Source organism: Microcaecilia unicolor, chromosome 11 (genome assembly GCF_901765095.1).
Source record: "Microcaecilia unicolor chromosome 11, aMicUni1.1, whole genome shotgun sequence".
In the NCBI taxonomy this organism is placed as follows: Eukaryota; Metazoa; Chordata; class Amphibia; order Gymnophiona; family Siphonopidae; genus Microcaecilia; species Microcaecilia unicolor.
In genome coordinates this window covers 37,992,841-38,010,973 of record NC_044041.1, presented here as the reverse complement: position 1 = coordinate 38,010,973, position 18,133 = coordinate 37,992,841, and the positions used below count along the sequence as shown (strand labels likewise).

At 42.6% G+C, this 18,133-nt stretch overlaps 1 protein-coding gene across 2 annotated transcripts in view; it reads right to left on the bottom strand.

The window, feature by feature from the left end:
- The window catches only part of B3GNT4 (UDP-GlcNAc:betaGal beta-1,3-N-acetylglucosaminyltransferase 4), a 46,879-nt gene extending 42,236 nt beyond the window's left edge, over nucleotides 1–4,643 (bottom strand). Inside the window, exon 1 of one of the 2 annotated variants that reach the window (XM_030218748.1) lies at nucleotides 4,445–4,643. The gene's annotated coding sequence lies outside the window, so the exon portion shown is untranslated. Of the gene's footprint in view, nucleotides 1–4,337; nucleotides 4,380–4,444 lie in introns of those variants that run through there. The other variant, XM_030218749.1, reaches the window with a different exon arrangement.
- Nucleotides 4,644–18,133: the final 13,490 nt, after the last annotated feature.

The window sequence follows — 18,133 nt, the reverse complement described above, 5'->3', positions numbered from 1 at the left end:
TTGTGGCTGCAGTTAAGCGTATTGTATGATTTTCTTTATTGAAGTGTTGAATAAAAACAATCTTAAATTCAAAAAGCCAGAGTGGTGTTCTCCCACAATTTGGGCAGTGGAGATAAAAGAGACTAAAAGAAAATAGAGGACAGGAGAAGCGAGTGGAAACGGTGAGGAGGAATAGCGAGAGCACACACACATGCTTGTCTGCCCCAGGTGCTAAAACGCCTAATTAGGGCTCTGTAAAGAAAGAAATTACAGGTTGCATTATAGAAACAATGTTTACTTTTCAAAGCTGGTCTGGTTGCTGTGTTTAGTCCACTTGAATATACAAATAATAGTTCATAAATAAAAAGGTATCATTTTTATAAGTTAAGCTCATTACAAATTTAAAACTACAGGATGGGGAAGGGTGTAGGTGTAGAAAGTGCCTGCAGAACAGCGAGAAACCCCCCACCACCCATTACCACAGTGATCCTACAAATGCTGTGTCAGGTCTCAAAGCAGCAACTAGGTTTGTGAGCCCTTGGGCCGCTGCCAAGGAGTGGCAGGCAAAACCACCCCAACCAGCACTGGGCTAATACACACACAAAGCAGGGACTGCAGACAGGGATAAGCAAAGCAGGAACACACTGGACAAGAACACTTGGACTGGAGCAAGGCTTCACCTGCACTTGACCACCCTTCCCCAGCAGTTGAGCGCCCCTGGGTGCAGGCTGCCGGCAGGCCTTACCCGGACTTGGCAGGAACTGGATACCTGCAGGAAACACACAACAGAGTCAAGACTACAAGCTGCCAGGCAGCCACTAAGACAGAAACACAGACAGGAGGGAGTCAGGACTAAAAGCTGCCAAGCAGCCATTAATAAAGAACACAGACACAAGACAAGGAAATGCAGACCAGAAACAAGACTAGGAACTAAACAATAAAACCAAAGCTAACTACACACAAACCAACAAGAACCAGGCAAGAACTCAGAATAAAACTGGACTAGGCAGAAGTGCACAGAGCACACCCACTTACCAGGGACCTTAGAAGATGCAAAGGCAAACACAGAAGTTTCTAGGTGATTAATAAAGCCCATCAGCACCTGAGGCTCAGCTGCAGCAATCTCAAGGCAACTACGAGTGCTGTTCAGGCACAAACAAGAAAGACAAGTCTGGCAGACTTGAAGATCTGGACTGGACTGGGCTGAATCCTGGAACGGGTATAGCAGCCACTGGTTCTGGCCACCAGAGGGCGAGGGGAGCACAAACCAAGAAGCAGGCAGAAAGCATACTGAAGCACAGAGTGGCTCAACATACACAGGTGCAGCACCATGGAGAAATCAGAGCCATGCTGGAAGCAGCCAGCACACAGAGACAGAGACAAAGCTAACTCAGGAAGAACAGACAAAAGCCAGCTTAGAAGCTGACTGCCAGAAATAAGGTAAACCTGAGAGGGGTCACGACCACAGATGTGACATGCTGCTGTTTCCTGTGGTCTCACCCTTCTATGTGCACGTTCTCCCATCCTTTAACTTTATAACTTTTTAGACATGGAGGTACCAAGCCCAGCCAGCCCCAAACAAGGGATCAAATGCTAACATAAGAACATATACATTGCCATACTGGGGCAGACCAAGGGCCCATCAAGCCCAGTATCCTAGTTCCAACAGTGGCCAATTCAGGTCACAAGTACCTGGCAAGATACCAAAATAGTAAAACAGATTCTATGCTGCTTATCCTAGAAATAAGCAGTGGGTTTTCCCAAGTCCATCTAATAATAGCTTATGGACTTTTCTTTTAGGAAATTATTCAACCCTTTTTCAAACCTAGCTGTTAAACTGCTTTTACCGGCAACGGATTCCAGAGTTTAATTACATTTTGCGTGAAGAAATATTTTCTCTGGCTTGTTTTAAAATTTACTACTCAGCTTCATTGCTAGCTCCCTAGAACTAGTATTTTTGGAAAGAGTAAACAAGCGATTCATATATACTTGTTTACCAGTCCACTCAGACCCAGACGCATGAAAGAAATGTAAACGAACTGAAAACATAAAGGTCCACGTTACAAGATACCGATTATGAAAAAAACGACGAAAGCTCAAAAAAACAAATCACATGCAAATGAGCCGCACGGAAATACAAAGGTCGACGCATGAAAGTCTTGCTAACCTGTTGAAATCCACGTTAGAGGTGTAGCAAACACATGCGCACAATAGTCATTCGCTAAGCACACGGCAAGCACTGTAGCTGTTGTACGCATGTCTAAAAAGATCATAGATGTGCATCCTGGGCGTGTGAGATTGACGTCACTTGTAAGCAGAGCCTTATAGGCCCCGACCCATGCACAATTTTGTAATTGCTCTGCAGATGGTTACCGTGTGCTGTGCCACGTTGCTTGCATCATGTTTTTTGTGGTGCTTTCACATTTTTCATTGGTGAGTGAGACACATTTCTCAATTTCTCCTATTTTGTTCATTTTTTGCATTGGTAGAGGGGCAGGAAGGAGAGAGGTGATTGCTGTCTTTTCTGTGGGCTGCATAAATTTGTTCGGGGGGGGGGGGGGGGGGTTCTTAACTTCGGATAGGAATGCTGGATATGAAGGGGGATGCAGAGGTGCTTCTCATTTATAACTATGAGCTGTGCAAGCCAGAACACATCCATGTCAGACAAATTGGGCTTTCTCCAGTGGGGCTTCTTCAACACGGATGTGAATGTAGGCATACGTGCACGCATGCACAAATAACACATTGATGATAGCGCTTATGCACTCACTTTATGGATGTGCTTATGTTGATGGCAGATGACAGCTCTCTGGAGTTACCAACAGCCCTTGAGCACCCGTTAAATATATCACGTTAAAGGTGTGCGGACCTTTCTGTGCATTGCCCGTAAACGGCTGTGCATCATGCGTTGCCTTCATTTAAATCAGAACCACATAATTACAATATATTTACACAGAATTTTTGTTGCGCGTTTGCAAGTGCAGTAAACAAGTTGCTGTAGGCTTTTGCGCATTCATCACTAGATACCGTGATCGCTAAGCCTGTTCAAACTCGCTCAAAATGATCGCTCCCGGCGCAGTAAGTTTGATGCATCTGGCCCTCAGTATTTTATAGACCGCCATCACATCTTCCCTAAGCCATCTCTTTTCCAAGCAGAACCCTAGCCACTATTGCCTTTATTGTCCCATCCCCTTTATCATTTTTGTCACCCTTCTCAAATTCCACTATATCTTTTTTGAGATACAGTGCCAAGAACTGCAAACAGTATTCGCGGTGCGGTCGCACCATGGAGAAAATATAAAAACATTTTCATGTTTGTTTTCCATTCCTTTCCTAATAATTCTCAACATCCTATTTGCTCTCTTAGCTGTCGCTGAACATGGAGCAGAGGGTTTCAACGTATCATCAACACTGGCCTTCATGTGCCATAGTGCAAGCCACATCCCACTCCCCACAGCAAGTATTCAACCTAGTAGATCCATCCTGCAATTAATAAATCTTGAGGCATTTACTTATGAACCAGACTGAAACAAATATTAGGAGCAGCCATACAGCTTATTATGTAGAGGATCCAAGTTCCATCCTGGCTGAGGTCTTCGGCTCCCCAAGCTGGCCCCAGCTGCATATATTAGACAAGCAGTTTTCACAGTCCTTGGCAGGAGGATTCTGCCTTTGCTCAATAGTGACCCTCAGTGGTCAAAGGATCCACATTAGCCAGGTACTGAAGGAAACTGCAGCCAGTGGCTCCTGACTGAGAATACTGCAGCAATGACTGGGCTGAGCTGGGAGTTTTTAAGTTGAATAAGATTTTATACTGGAGACTAATAAAGGCTCAGTACTGCAGCCTTTCATTAAGTAAGTTCCACCCGAGTTGGAAGCTTAAAGGAGCAGAAGGATCAGCCTTTCCAAAAACTGAAGGTAAATGTATGGTCTTGAAAAGAAATAAATTATCCAAAGATTTGGTTTTCTAGAACTGCCCCTGCTCATACTAATCCAAGTCTGCTTCTTTCCTGGATCTTATTACTTGTGATTTCATGAGATGGTTAAAATACAAACTATAAAAATCCTTTCAAGCACAGAAATTGATATTGAAAACATCCTCTTCAATTTTGTGTTTTTTCTTTCAATAGTCCTAGTTTGTTCATCTCAGTTTTGATTCATTCTCTATGCGATACGTGTACAGTGTGAATCACTTTGTCCCCATCCAGGGATATCCTGAAGGTCTTCCCCAAGTCTCAAGGACTCTCTTAATTATCAACTTTACACCCGCCCGCGGCCCAAGGATCTCAGCCTGGATCCCCTCCCGATGCCGGTTAACAGCAGCTATGGGCTCCTCTGATTCAAGCACGCTCTCTCACCTCCAGCTTGCAGCGATTCTTCCCCCCAGCATTACCTGCACCTTATTCTTAGACCCCTGCTGCACGGGAGACAGTACAACAAGCAATGCACATATAGTTCTTCTTACCTTCACTCTCCGCACACCTGCATGCAGCTGCCCAGCCGGCCCCACCTGTTCTTCCTCTTCCTCTATAGACGCCTGCACCAGCTACACAATCCCCCTCCCTCAAACACGAGAGGGATGAACCCCCTCCCGACATGCACCACGCGGGGGGGGAGTAAGGGAGCGCAACTGTTCCTAGCATCCACCTCCTGCTGTATTTTCTCCAAACTCCCTTCTGAAAACCGCAAAAAAAAAAAAAAAAAAAAAGCCCAGCACTCGCTCGCACGTGCGCGCGCCCTCACAGTCAGCTATAAAAGGCAGGGGCGAACCGCGGCTCACTGCTGTCATGGAAACAGAGTCGCATCAGCTGAATCGGTCGGTGGGCTCGCGGGGCGGAGCTTGTAGAAGGTTCTCGTCACTCTCGTGCAATAGCAGCAGCTGTATGTATGACTAATTGAAACCGACCGACCCCAAATATAGAGAGTAACCAGAAGGAGTGTGGTGAAACACAAATAGTGTGTACAGTATTTGTTCTGAATTTGAATGAAAAGAGCCTCGGTGATAGAAACCTAAGTTGATGCAGGTATGTTGTTCGTAAGTAGTTCAGTCTACAGGAACTTGCTATAGCGAAGTCTGGACACAGCAGATAAAACCAAAGATCCATCAAGCCCTGCAACCTGTTTTTCAATATTGGCCAGTCCTGGTAGAGTCTTAAAAAGCAGTAAGACTCCATGCTTCTTAACCTCGGGGACAGGGCCGGTCCTAGGGTCTCTGGTGTCCGTCCCCCCCCCCCGTCCAGCATTCTCTCTTCTCCCTCCCTTTTATCCCACCCTGCCCCCTTTTTCAGCCCAGTGCCTTAAAAGGTGAAGAACAAGTTGAAGAACTGGAGGCAGAGAGAGCACAAGATGCAAAGGAAATAGGAGCTGAAAGAGATGGAGTGCATCTTGCGATTGCTGACAAATAGAGGGTTTACAACCACTTAGCTTTTCGTGGTTTCATGTTCACGAAATTAACAGATAGGGTAGGGACTGCATAGGCGGGCCACGCCACCCACACGCACAGCAGCGAGCGGACTCAGTGGAGGGAAACCATTTGTGTTGCAGCCTTCTGCCTGCGCTGAACACTGACGGTTCAGTCAGTGGTGTGCTGGTAAATGTTTAACAACAAGCTCTCTCCCCGATCCACCTCTGCGCCCCCCCCCCCCCAAAAAAAAAAATGCAGAGCTGGCTATAACCGGGGGGGGGAATGCATTACTCTCTCCAGAAAAAAAAATGCTCACAGGTAACAATCTAATTCATGTTTAATGTGGGATAAAATGCCATAAATAAGTAAATAAATATAAACTTTTAACATTGAGCACCTGATTCTCAAAGTGGACATATTCCAAACACTATAATGAAAATAAAATGATTTTTTTTTCTACCTTTGTTGTCTGGTGACTTTGTTTTTCTGATCATGCTGGCCCAGTACCTGATTCTGCTGCTATCTGTCCTCTTAACTCTGTTTCCAGGGCTTCCTTTCCATTTATTTCTTTATTTTCCTCCTTTCTTCTTCATTTCTTGCCCTACATCCGTAAGTAAAAGCTGGGTCCTCTGCAGACTTCACTGTCCAGTGGATCCAGCTTCTGCCTATTTTCTCCATCCATGTGCAGGTTTTCTGCTTTTTCCCTCATCTCATCTCCTTCCTCTCTCTCACCTCCCTTCCATCCATGTCAAGCGTTTCTTCTCTCTCCTTTTCCCTCCATCCATGTCCAGAATTTCTTCCCTTCATCCATGTGCATCTCCTTCCTGTTTTCCCTTCCCTTCCCTCCATCCATGTCCAACAATTCTCTCTCCCTGCCCTCCCCTCCATCCATGTCCAGCAACCCTCATTTCTCCCCTGCCCTCCATCCACCTATGTCCAGCAACTCTCCTCTGTCCCCTGCCCTCCCCTCTATCCACCCATGTCCAGCAACTCTACTCTCCCCTCCATCCACCTATGTCCAGCAACTCTCCTCTCCCCTGCCCTCCCTTCCATCCACCCATGTCCAGCAACCCTCCTCTCGCCCCTGCCCTCCCCTCCCATCCCTCCCATTTATGGCCACCTGCCCGCCCTCTTCTCCGACTACCCCCAACACCGCCCTTTTTCTTCCTGCTACCCTGTGTGGTTTAAGTCTTTTTTTAATTTACCTCCGTCCCAGCGGCCATGTCATTTCAAAGCCCTGCCCGTCTCTAGCCTTCCCTCTCTTCGTGAGTTCGTTCCCTCAGAGTCCCACCCTCGAGGAAAGAGGAAATGACTTCAGAAGATTTAAACCCCCAAGGGCGGTGCGGTATGGTGCCGCAGTGGCTCCCTTGAAGGCAGGTGCCCCCCTGCGGTGCTTACCCCGCTTACGGGGTTTGACCGGCCCTGCTCGGGGATAAGCCTGGCTTTTTCAGGTCTACCTTAAATAGTGCTTTGCTCTAGCAATTTGTCCAAACGTTGTTGTTGTTTTGTTTTTTTACTACATCTTCTGGCAACAAATTCCAGTGCTTAACTATGCCTTGGAGTGAAAAAAAATATTTTCTCCTATTTGTTTTTAGTGTGCTACTGTGTAAGTTCATGGTGGTCCCCTAGTCTTTTTACATTTTTTTTTAACATTTTGCCTTTACTCACTCCACCCGGAATTTTATAGACTTCTATCGTAACTCCCCTCAAGCTGAAGAATCTTAATTTCTTTAACTTTTGCTCATATGCCCTTTTCTACACATTTTCTTAACTTATTAAAAAATATTTTAGTGTTATTATTGATTTTCAATATACAGGTAAGACAATGAATAACAATCTTGATGCGAGGAGCACTGTACATATTTGTCTAAAAGACAATAATGAAGAGGGAGGGGGAAAAAAAGAGGATACGTGACAGCGTATTTCACGCATAAGCCATAGATAGCATGAAATACAGCAAATAGGCAAACATAGCATACGACACTAAGCATCTTTAAAATAAGATACAAGTGGAGACCATTTTTGCACATGCAAAGCAAAACGGAATGACTTTTTAGCAAAATAGGTTTCATACTTGTAAGTTTGAAACAACAAATTCCGCCATTCTAGATAAGTAACGTTATATAAGGATTTCCAATACAAGAAAATTACTTTTAAGGCTAAAGATAGCACGGTATTAATAAAGGTACATTCATTAGATTTAAGAACACCTTTTAAAAATTGGTCTTTAAGTACCACATACTTGTAGTACATTGAACCAGAAAGATGGAATACGTCTACCATTAATAGCCATATGTCATTCCAATAACTCTGAATACACATACAATCAAATACAAGGTGCTTTAAATTGCCTTGCTGAGATTGACAAGACAAACATAAGTTAGAGCTAGAGGAGTCAATAGTGTGCAATTTAAGAGGCGTCCACAATGATCTGTGCATGAAAAAGTATAAAGATTGCAATGTTGATGAGGATTTAGAACACTTAAATAAGGAACTCCATAGCTTCTCCCATAACTTATCTGAGATAGTTGAATGTCCTCCTCCCAGCATCTATGTAAACCTGAACATTTAATAGGAAGCTTACTTAGGATATATTTATAAGTGGGAAGCAGCGTGGCCTGTATGCTGGAGCCGTAAATTTATGTCAACAAGTTCTGGAGTTTGAGGCATTCACTGAACTTGTAAGCTGCTTTTCCTCAGCATAGAGGTAATCTGTAGGCATTGATAAAATTGAGAATCAGGCAGCGAGAATTCAGTTTTCATATCTGCGAAGGATGTCCAAGTTTTTTTTTTTTTTAAGGCAATAAAATCATTAAGGGTCCGTATGCCTATGGACTGCCAATGAGACCACAAAACTTGCTTTTCATCAATTTTAAATTTAGGGTTGTTTCAGACAGGCACACATGCTGTAGAGGACCATGGAATACTTAAAGACTTATCAAAAGACTAGGAAAAAATGCCCGTTTCTGAGCGCAATGAAACGGGTGCTAGCAAGGGGCCCCGTCCCTCCGAGCTACTTGCCTTGTTCGCTGTGGCATTTCCGTTTCGGCCCTCGAGTGTCATAGCTCCGCCCTCGATGTCATGACATTTTGACGCGAGGGCGGTGCAGACACTCCAGGGCACACTGGATATCTCGGGCGCCTCAACTTCCGTGGAGGCTTCAGAAAGTTGGGGTTGCCTTTTATATAGAGAGATGACAGCAACTTATGAGCAGAATTAATAATATTTTTTGGAAGACGCATGCCAATTAGATGAGTGCAATAATGGGTCAATGATAACTTGCTCAAATGCTAGCCGTCTGGGAAGGGAAGCAGCGTTCAATGGAGCAATCTATTCCATGCCTTGACGCATAATAAAAGCTCTATGATACAGCAGAAGGTCAGGAAAACGGACTCCACCAAGAAATTTAGGCAGTTTTAATTTACGAAACAGATTCTAGGTACCTTGAGATTCCATAGAAAGAGAGCAATTTCTCCAGCTTTCTGTAGAGGAAACTGGGAAATAGAAGAGGGATCATGCTTAAAACATATGTGATCTTGGGCACTAACATCATTTTGATAGTATCCAATATTCCCCACCAAGTTATATTTAGCGGTGACCACACTGATAGGCCTCAATTTTTGCAAGTAGCATATCAGAGTTAACTTTAACAGTAGTTGAGAGTTCTCTATCAAAGAGAACGCCAAGGTACTTAATAGAAGAGATTACTCATTTTAGAGGAAAACCTTGGATAGAAAAAGGAACACAAACGTCATTCAAAGGCATCAACTCTGTTTTGTCCCAATTAATTTTGTATCCAGAGATCTTAGAGAACTGAGAAATTAAGCTAATAAGAGCATTCATGGATGCTTGTGGGCTAGTGAGATATAACAGTATGTCATCTGCATAAGCTGAAAGTTTGAACTGTTCGTTGCCCAAGGAGATGCCGGATATATTTTTAGATTTACGAATAGCCACCAAGAGGGGCTCAAGGAACAGGTTAAATAATAATGGAGAAATAGGGCAGCCTTGCCTGGTACCTCTATGCAAAACAAATGATTTAGAAAATTCCCCATTAGCTACAATTCGTGCAGAAGGTGATGAATATAATAAATGCAACATATGTAGAAAGAGCTTTGGAAAACCAAATTGCCTAAGAACATTAAACCGGTCAAAGGCTTTTTCAGCATCTAAAGAAACAGATAAAATAGCATAATCCTTTAACCGGGCAAAGTGGATAACATGACATAACAATCTAGTATTATCAGCCCCATATCTGGATTTAATGAAGCCAGCCTGATCTCTATGAATTAGGGAGTGAATAACATTTTACATTCTACAACACAATATTTTTGCATAAATTTTGTAGTCAGTGTTTAAAAGAGAGGCCGATAATTTTGTACAAGGGCACAATCTCTATTGGGCTTAGGCAGTACTACAATGTTTGCGTCCAAAAAGCGACCAGAAGAAGTTGACGCAAGTAGAGTATGGAAGTAGGCCAAAAGATGAGTTGATACAGAAGACGAGAAGGATTTGTAGAACTCAGCCGGCAAACCATCCGGACCCGGTACTTTAGCAAAAGGAAGCTTTTTGATTGCAGAGACAATCTCTTCATGAGAAATAGGTTGATTAAGCTGGTTAATATGTTGCTCTGAAAGACAAGGCAAGTCCAATGATGAAAGAAAATTGGTTTCTGACGAATATAGAGACGTATAAAAGGATTAAAAAGCCTCAAGAATTTGGGAGGAGGAGGTCAACGATGATTCTGTGGGTGACCGAATGACAGGTATACGCTGTTTGGTTCTCTTGCCTTTAAGATAAGATGCAAGCAGTTTACCAGCTTTATTAGATTCTGAATAGTATACAGCATTTTGCTTGAAAGAAACTGCATTGGAGATGCTTGACAATAGAGAGTTATATTTCATCTTAAGCGACCTGAGCTTTTGAAGAATAGGTTTAGACGATGATGTATATAATGATATTTCAAGTTGACAAATTTCTTTTTCAAAATTGGAAATTTTAGCATTATTAGACTTACGAAGGTGAGATGAGTAACTAATAATTTCACCTCTTAGTCAGGTCTTGAAAGATTCCCAAACTGTTGAGAATAGAGAAACGGAGTTCATGTTGTTATCAAAAAATCGGCAGACTTTGTGCTGGAGAAACAGAGTGTCTGACAGTAGAGTGGTGTTAAGTCTCCAAAAAGGGGTTTTGGAGTTATTAGGAGACCAGTTGAAGTCACACGATATTGCTGTGTGGTCAGAAATCGATATTTCATGAATTTTTGTGGCAGACAGCATAGGAACCAAATCTTTGGTGCCCAAAAAGTACTCTATTCTTGAATATGTGTGGTGAGGAGCGGAGAAAAAAGAATAATCTCTAGATGTTGGATGAAGTAACCTCCATAAATCCGACCATCCATTGGATTGCATAAGATTAATAAGCGCACTCCTGACTTTGAGTTTAGCAGGCCTGCAATTGGAAGATCTGTCCAAATAAGGATCTATTGGAAAATTGAAATCACCTCCAATTATAGCATGGCAGTTGAGAGCACTGAAGCCAGGAACGTGTTGACTTTATGACAAAAATTGGGATCATCAGCATTAGGAGCATAGATATTGATAAGTGGCCTAGTGGTTAGGGTGGTAGACTTTGGTCCTGGGGAACTGAGTTCGATTCCCACTTCAGGCACAGGCAGCTCCTTGTGACTCTGGGCAAGTCACTTAACCCTCCATTGCCCCATGTAAGCCGCATTGAGCCTGCCATGAGTGGGAAAGCACGGGGTACAAATGTAACAAAAAAAAATAAGTAATATGGGACTATTCTCAAGGATTCCTTTCAACCGAGACCATCTGCCTTCTTTGTCAATAGCATGAGATACCAGCTGGAAAGGCACGGATCTTCTAAAAAGAGTAATAACACCATTTTTACGACCGTTTGCCGGGCTAGCATAGTATTGATCAAACCATTTACCCAGAAGCTTAGAGCTTTCTTGCGCATTCAGGTGTGTTTTTTGAAGAAAACAAATATCCGCTTTTTTTTTCCTCAGGTACAATATAAGATTTTTCCTTTTAGCGGGATTGGAAATTCCCTTCACATTGAGGGAGAATATTTGCAGATTCATCTCTGAAGCCTTTGAAATATGCAGCTAACTGTAACATGCCAAACTAGGCAGCAAATGCATGAGGAGAGTTGGAAAAAATTTGCAAGTTGAAAATCCTCCAAAGAAAAAAGACCATGAAATATAACAAAATAAATTTTAGTAAGAAGCAAAAGCAAATGGGCAGAAAGAACATACTCCAACAAGGAGAGAAAAAAAGCAGAAATAAGGTAATCCCTTGCGGGGCACATGAGCCCAGTATAGACACCAGGAGAGGGCCTAAGCCAGCATTAAAACTACAACAAAGATTCATATAGCAGCAATGTGAGAACAAAAATGAGAAGAATAAACATTTGCATTTCAATTCAGCTTCAAACAAATCAATTTGCAGCACAAGAGATAGCATTGAGAAACTTCTGCAGATCAGCAGGATCATTGTAGTGTTTAGTGGCGTTTTGAAACGTTACACACTTAACTGCAGGATACAGAAGAACATATTGTGCTCCCAAAGCTTTCAACTTAGGGCGCATTGATAAGAACAACTTTCGCTTTTTAGCAGTGGTTTTAGAGAAGTTTTGCCCCATTATGAAACACAGGAGATTTAGACTGAATAGCATTTAAAATTAACATCATCTGGTCATGACGCAGAAATTTAATGATTCACTGGTCTACAAAAAAAAACTTTTTTTCTGTAACAAGAACAAAACATACATTTTCTGGACGATAATTCTTCCCTGTTGTGGAATGTATTACCTACAGCCCTGAAAGCGATTGATGAAATAACTAACTTCCGCAAATCTTTGAAGACACATCTCTTCAACAAGGCCTACAAGGAGAACCCATAACCTTACACAACTACCTCACCAATCCACCCAATCATTAAAGTCCACCTTCTATCCTGCCTAACACCTTCCCTCTCTCTTCCCTTACTCAATCTTTGTACATCACCAATTGTATCTGATATCATGGAATGATTATGTCATAACCAAACTCTGCAAGCCACATTGAGCCTGCAAATAGGTGGGAAAATGTGGGATACAAATGTAATAAATAAATAAAATCTAGAATGATACTAGAGAAGTTCTCATTTCAGTACTCAGATGTTAGTACCAGAAATTGTGTCTGCTCTCTATTGAGCTTCAGATTGAATACAGAGGTCCAGGACTCCAAAATGTTTGCACCTTGGCTGATCAGGCTTATGATTTCTTTTTTTTTTTTTTTTTAATTCTTTATTTATCCTTTTAAACATTTTACAAGCATTTATACTTGAGCAAGAAAAACAGATTAGTTTACAGAGGAAAATTCTTACAAGAAGTTAAAAGAGAGGAAAAAAACCATCTTATCTTAGACCACCATAACGGGGAGAGTATGCCGATAACTCAGGAGAAGAGATTAAAGAAAATAATAAAGTAAGGCTTAATGGATATTACCACTGTATATCTTCATTACTTTTCCTTAGGATTAATATTAATTGGCTTCAAACAGCTTTCATAATATTTTTTAGTGCAATAAATTGTTTTAAATGATCCGGTACAAAGAAAACATATTTTACATCCATATATTTTATAATGCATTTACACGGATAGTTTAAATTAAAGGAAGCCCCCAATGTCAAAACAGCAGGTCGTAACAGCAAAAATTCCTTTCTTTTTATTTGTGTAGCTTTAGTAACGTCTGGGAAAACCCAGATTTTTCCCCCATAAAAAGGGTTTTGTAAATTTCTTTAAAGCCAGTTTTCTCACCAGCTCCAAGTCCTGTTGAAACACAAATGATACCAAAAGGGTTTGCCTATCAGATGTAGAGGTCAGAGAGGTTTCCAAGAGTTCTGAAACATTTAAATCAGTTTGCGGGATCTGTGGCTCATCGTTTGTTCTTTTTGATGGTAAATAATAAATTTTATTCAGAGGTGGAATATTATCAGAGGTAAACTTTAAATTTTCCACCAAATATCTTTTAAAGATATCCATAGGAGAATACACTGATGTCCTAGAAAAATTTAACAATCGAAGATTCAACCTTCGGTTGAAGTTTTCAAAGTATTCAAGCCTGTTATGAATTAGTGTATTGTCCTGTATCAGCTTAACAGTTGTTTCTTTCATTTTGGTGGAATCAATATTCAAGAGATTTATTTGCTCATTGACCTCAGTTTTCATTGTGGTAAATGCAGTATTCAAAGTCTGTACCTTTTCAGTCAGTAAGTCAATCTTGCTAGTTGAAGTCCTCACCGTATTATCCAAACGCTGGAGCACCTCCCATATCGTCTTCAGCGTTACCTTTGCAGTTGAGGCCTTAGATGTTATTGGTCTCTCCTGTAGAGCAGTTATGCCCTCTGGCTCCGATGGCAGGGAAGCCCCGGCAAACAAACCGACTTTCTGGCCCAGCGGTGGAACGCTTACTCTGACTTCCGGTGTCGACGATCCACCCTCGAAGTCGAGCGTCGCCAGTTGCAAAGGTGGACAGAGAATTGGAGGAGACAACGATGTGTCTATACCCAAGATTTCGGCGTCTCCTACCACTGTAATATCAGCAGGACCTCCAATCTGCTGAACAGTGGAATGTCGCATCAGGAACTGGTCAATCTTCTGCTGGACGGGCGTTGATGTTAGCGCCGACTGGGCCGCCGGTCTAACGGTCCCTTTTCTCTTGGTATGCGGCATCATACAGGTATGAAGAGAAAAAATCTTTAAAAGGAAAAACCCCCAAGAGTAATTTCAATCTCCAGCAGCGTTGAACTAGTCACCGATGCAAACAGATGGTGCCGCCGCCATCTTGCTCCACCCCCCACCGCACATTCCAGGCTTATGATTTCTGCCAGTTCTTTGTCACATCGTTGGCATATACGAAGGGGTTGAAGCCTTTTTTTTGCCAATGTATTTGCTAGTGGAAGCATCATTACGTTGAAGAGTATAGGTGAAATTGGTGATCCCTGTGGAATAACGCAGTTCACTTTCCACGGGGGGGAGGGCGTGAATAGTGTATTGCCCATCTTTACTTGGTAAGACCTCAATGTTAAAAGCCTTTGAACCAACTGAGCACTTTGCTGCCAACACCAGTTTTGTCCAGTAACCTTAACAGAATCTGGTGGTTGACCATGTCATATGCGCTTGACACGTTGAATTGTTAGAGGAGAATTTTAAGGTGGGAAAATGTGGGATATAAATGTAACAAATAAATAAATAAATACTTCTGCTGATTTCCCTTCTGAAGTTGGCTAGAAGTATTATAAGCACTGTTTCAGTGCTGTACTGGGTCTGAAGCCTGTTTAGGATTCGTGGAAGTATGGATAAGGTAGTCCATTAGCTGTTTGGCGATCGTTCTTTCCATGATCTTAGTCATGAGAGGTATGGAGGCCACTGGTCTGTAATTTGGAAATTTTGCTCCTGCTTACTTTTCGTTTTTTGGGATCGGTGTAAGTACTATTTTGCCCTTTTTTTATCGGGAATAGTCCTTTGGATAGCATGAATGCCGTGTGTGATCTGAGCTTCTCTATGAAGTGAGCTGGAGCAGCTCTCATTAGGTAATTGGAGCAACTGTCTAAAAGACAGACAGCCCGATGATCAAAGGTAAATCCGGGCAGAAGAGGCCACTAGCGCCTGCATTTACCTGTGCCCCCATTATCATCGAGCAAACAGCGCCTGAGTGATGCAATTCTTGTATTTCACCCCTATGATCAAAGATCAGTGCTCTGATCGAGGGGCGGAATAGCGCCTTAACCCTACACCGGTTCAGAGCTGGTGTTAGTTTAAGGCTCTGTTCCTGCCCCCCTCCCCACTGTCAGAGTCAAGCATCCGGGCTTTCTTTTTTTTTATTGAAATACTGCAAATCAACAAACTACATACAAGAATAATAGCCATACAAACACAGAAAGAACTCCCCCCCCCCCCCGCATCCCTCCCTTTCCCCTTTAATACAGTGGTGTATATTTGTCATGTTTCAAGGCTACAGTAAGTCAGCCGGGGCACAGTCCCTCACATGGAGGGGTCGTGAGTTCTCATCATCCATTGTTCATAAACTTGCCAAATGTCATAAAAATTAGTCAGTCGACCATGCCGTAAAGCTGTAAGTTTCGATAGTTGAAAAATAACATCCAGTTTCTGCATGATGTGCGCCATAGGCGGTAAAGTAGCTTGCTTCCATGCTTGTGCAATCACTAGTTTTACTAGCTGTGAACAGCAGTGTAGCGAATTTGTGGTGGGTGACAGTAATTGCAGTTGGTTTGTGATGTAGTAAACAGTACTTTGCCCTTAGTGGGTATGTCTTTCCCAGTAAAGCACCCAGGCTTTCACCGTGTCCTTGGGGTCCATAGAACCCCCAGACCCACCTCCCAAAGCAAGGCCCTGGCGGACAAGTGCTCCCCCAAGCACCTCCCCCTCCCCCCGGATGGCGATGTGGAGGGCTGGAGGTCCAGTGGATTTCCAGCCCCCTTATCCCCCCACACCCAAAAAAAAACCCTGGTGGCCCAAGTGAGCTGCCGACGTAATCCCCCCCTCCCTGTTGGTCTAGTGGCAAATCCACCCACCCACTGTACTTAAAGCATTGGAGGAGGGAGTAGCACTCCTTCCTCTTTCCAGCACCGCCTTCAAAATGGTGGCACCCTGTCCAGAGTTTCTCCCATATATTCTCGGGAAGCTCTGCCCAGCGGTGGTGCTTTCAGTGTGCCAACAGGCAAATATATAAGAAAGAAGCAGGCAGTGAAGGCCTTCATCGCTTTGGGTCAGAATCTCTGATCTTCCTTCTCCCCCTGCCTCACCTTCTTCCTTGAGGCAGACCAGAAATGTCTAAACAGCTGACTTCCTCAAGGATACCTTCACTATCAAGTCTGTTACAGCTGGCTGATAAGATGAATGGCTAGATTTCTGGTTTGATTTGCTTTCTCCTTTTCTACAGACAGCAAATGCCTTGTATATTGTTCCCTTAAGTTTATAGCAATGTAGTAGATGACTAGCAGATAAATACCAAAATGGTCCTTCCAGTCTGCCCAATAAGGTGGTTAAGGTAACTGCCACTCTGTGTAGAGCTATTGAATTACCTTGTTCAAGAGGAGAAACATTTTGACCTGTCCTGGTTTTGAAATTACATGTACATCCTGAAGCAGTGTAGTATTTGTAGTTCTGGATTCTTCCTATTGAAAAATCAGTGTTTCAGGACACATAATGCATCGGTATCAGGGTTGTTACAAATCCAGGACTGGCTTAAAATCTCCTTCCTGGAACTGAATAACTTAGCAGCATTTCTCCGTTATGACTGCTTGATACCTTTGTATAGGGGTTGTCGCTACAGCTGTTGTGCAGGTTATCTTCCCCCATGTCTTTTAAAATCCTTTCTAACTGTTTTGAGCTCAAGGTATAAAACTGAATTGGTTGGGTACTTTTGTGATGTTAAGGTTGACAACTGGATCCAATCCTGGGTTTACCCCATTGCATGCAGGGACTTATGGTCTTGCTTTTCTAAGGGAATTCAGTGAGGAAATTACAAAGAGAATGGAACAGGGATAAAGTTTGTCTCCGTCCCCGCCCCGTCCTTGTGGGCTCTGTCCTCATCTGCAGAAGCCTTGAACACTTATGATTTTATATTTAAATCTTTTTATTAAAGTATAAAAAACAATATGCTGTGCAACTGTTGTGTACAAATTACAAATAGAGAACAATAATAACAATGAGCAGCTATGATAACTCTCCTTCCCACCACTGCCCTCTACCCTTCCAACCCCAACAATAGGTGATTTCTACTACACCAAGGAGTCCTAATTCACACTGTTAAAATGTCCAAGGGTATAAAATAAAACCCGCTCCATATGCCCTATAAAGCACCGTTATGGTTTTTTAATCTGTGGATAAATAAGAAGTCATCAACAATCTCAGGTTTCAGTCTAGCTCTCCTGTCTTCCACAGTCATTCCTGGAATAGAAGTTGCCTTCTTAGAGGATGTGCTGGTAGCAGGATGTACAGGATCCCCCATGCAAAGTTTGCTAGTTGTCGCCAGTATGTTTGCTTGTTTTCCAAAAAATCAAAATATCTTTGTAGGCATCACTTAAACATAAATAACAAGGCATCACTTAAACATAACAGTCCAGTTCATTAACAGGCTTCAAAGTAGAAAATGACACGGGGACAAAGTTTGTCCTCTGTCCCCATCCCCGCAGTTACTGCGGTTCCCCGTCCCCATGTCATTCTCTACTACAAGTCTCTTCATGCAGTGGGGTAAACCCTTGACTGGATCGACCCTGTTTGGTGGATTTGGATCCAATTGGCTACCCTAGTTACTTTAACAATTATAAAGTCAGCTGAAGTTTGGGTGACCATATCATTCAATAAGAAAAGGTAAATAGCAGTTCAGATTTACAGACAATCTTAGAAGGAGAGGGAAATTGAAACATCAGGTAATGCCTGGGATCAGCTGTACAATAAATAATAATAATAATATCATTGGGCATAATATCAAATTGGACAGACTGAGTCAGTCCTGGTTTTCATTCTTCTACAGCGGTGGTTCTCAGGCCTCAGGACACACAAAATAAATATGCATGTGGTACATTTGCATGCACTACCTTCATTGTATGGAAAACTATCTCATGCGTATTCATCACAAATATCCTAAATACCGGACTGACTGGGTATGTCTCGAGGACTGGGTTAAGAACCCCTGCTCTGAATGCATGAACGTGTAATTCT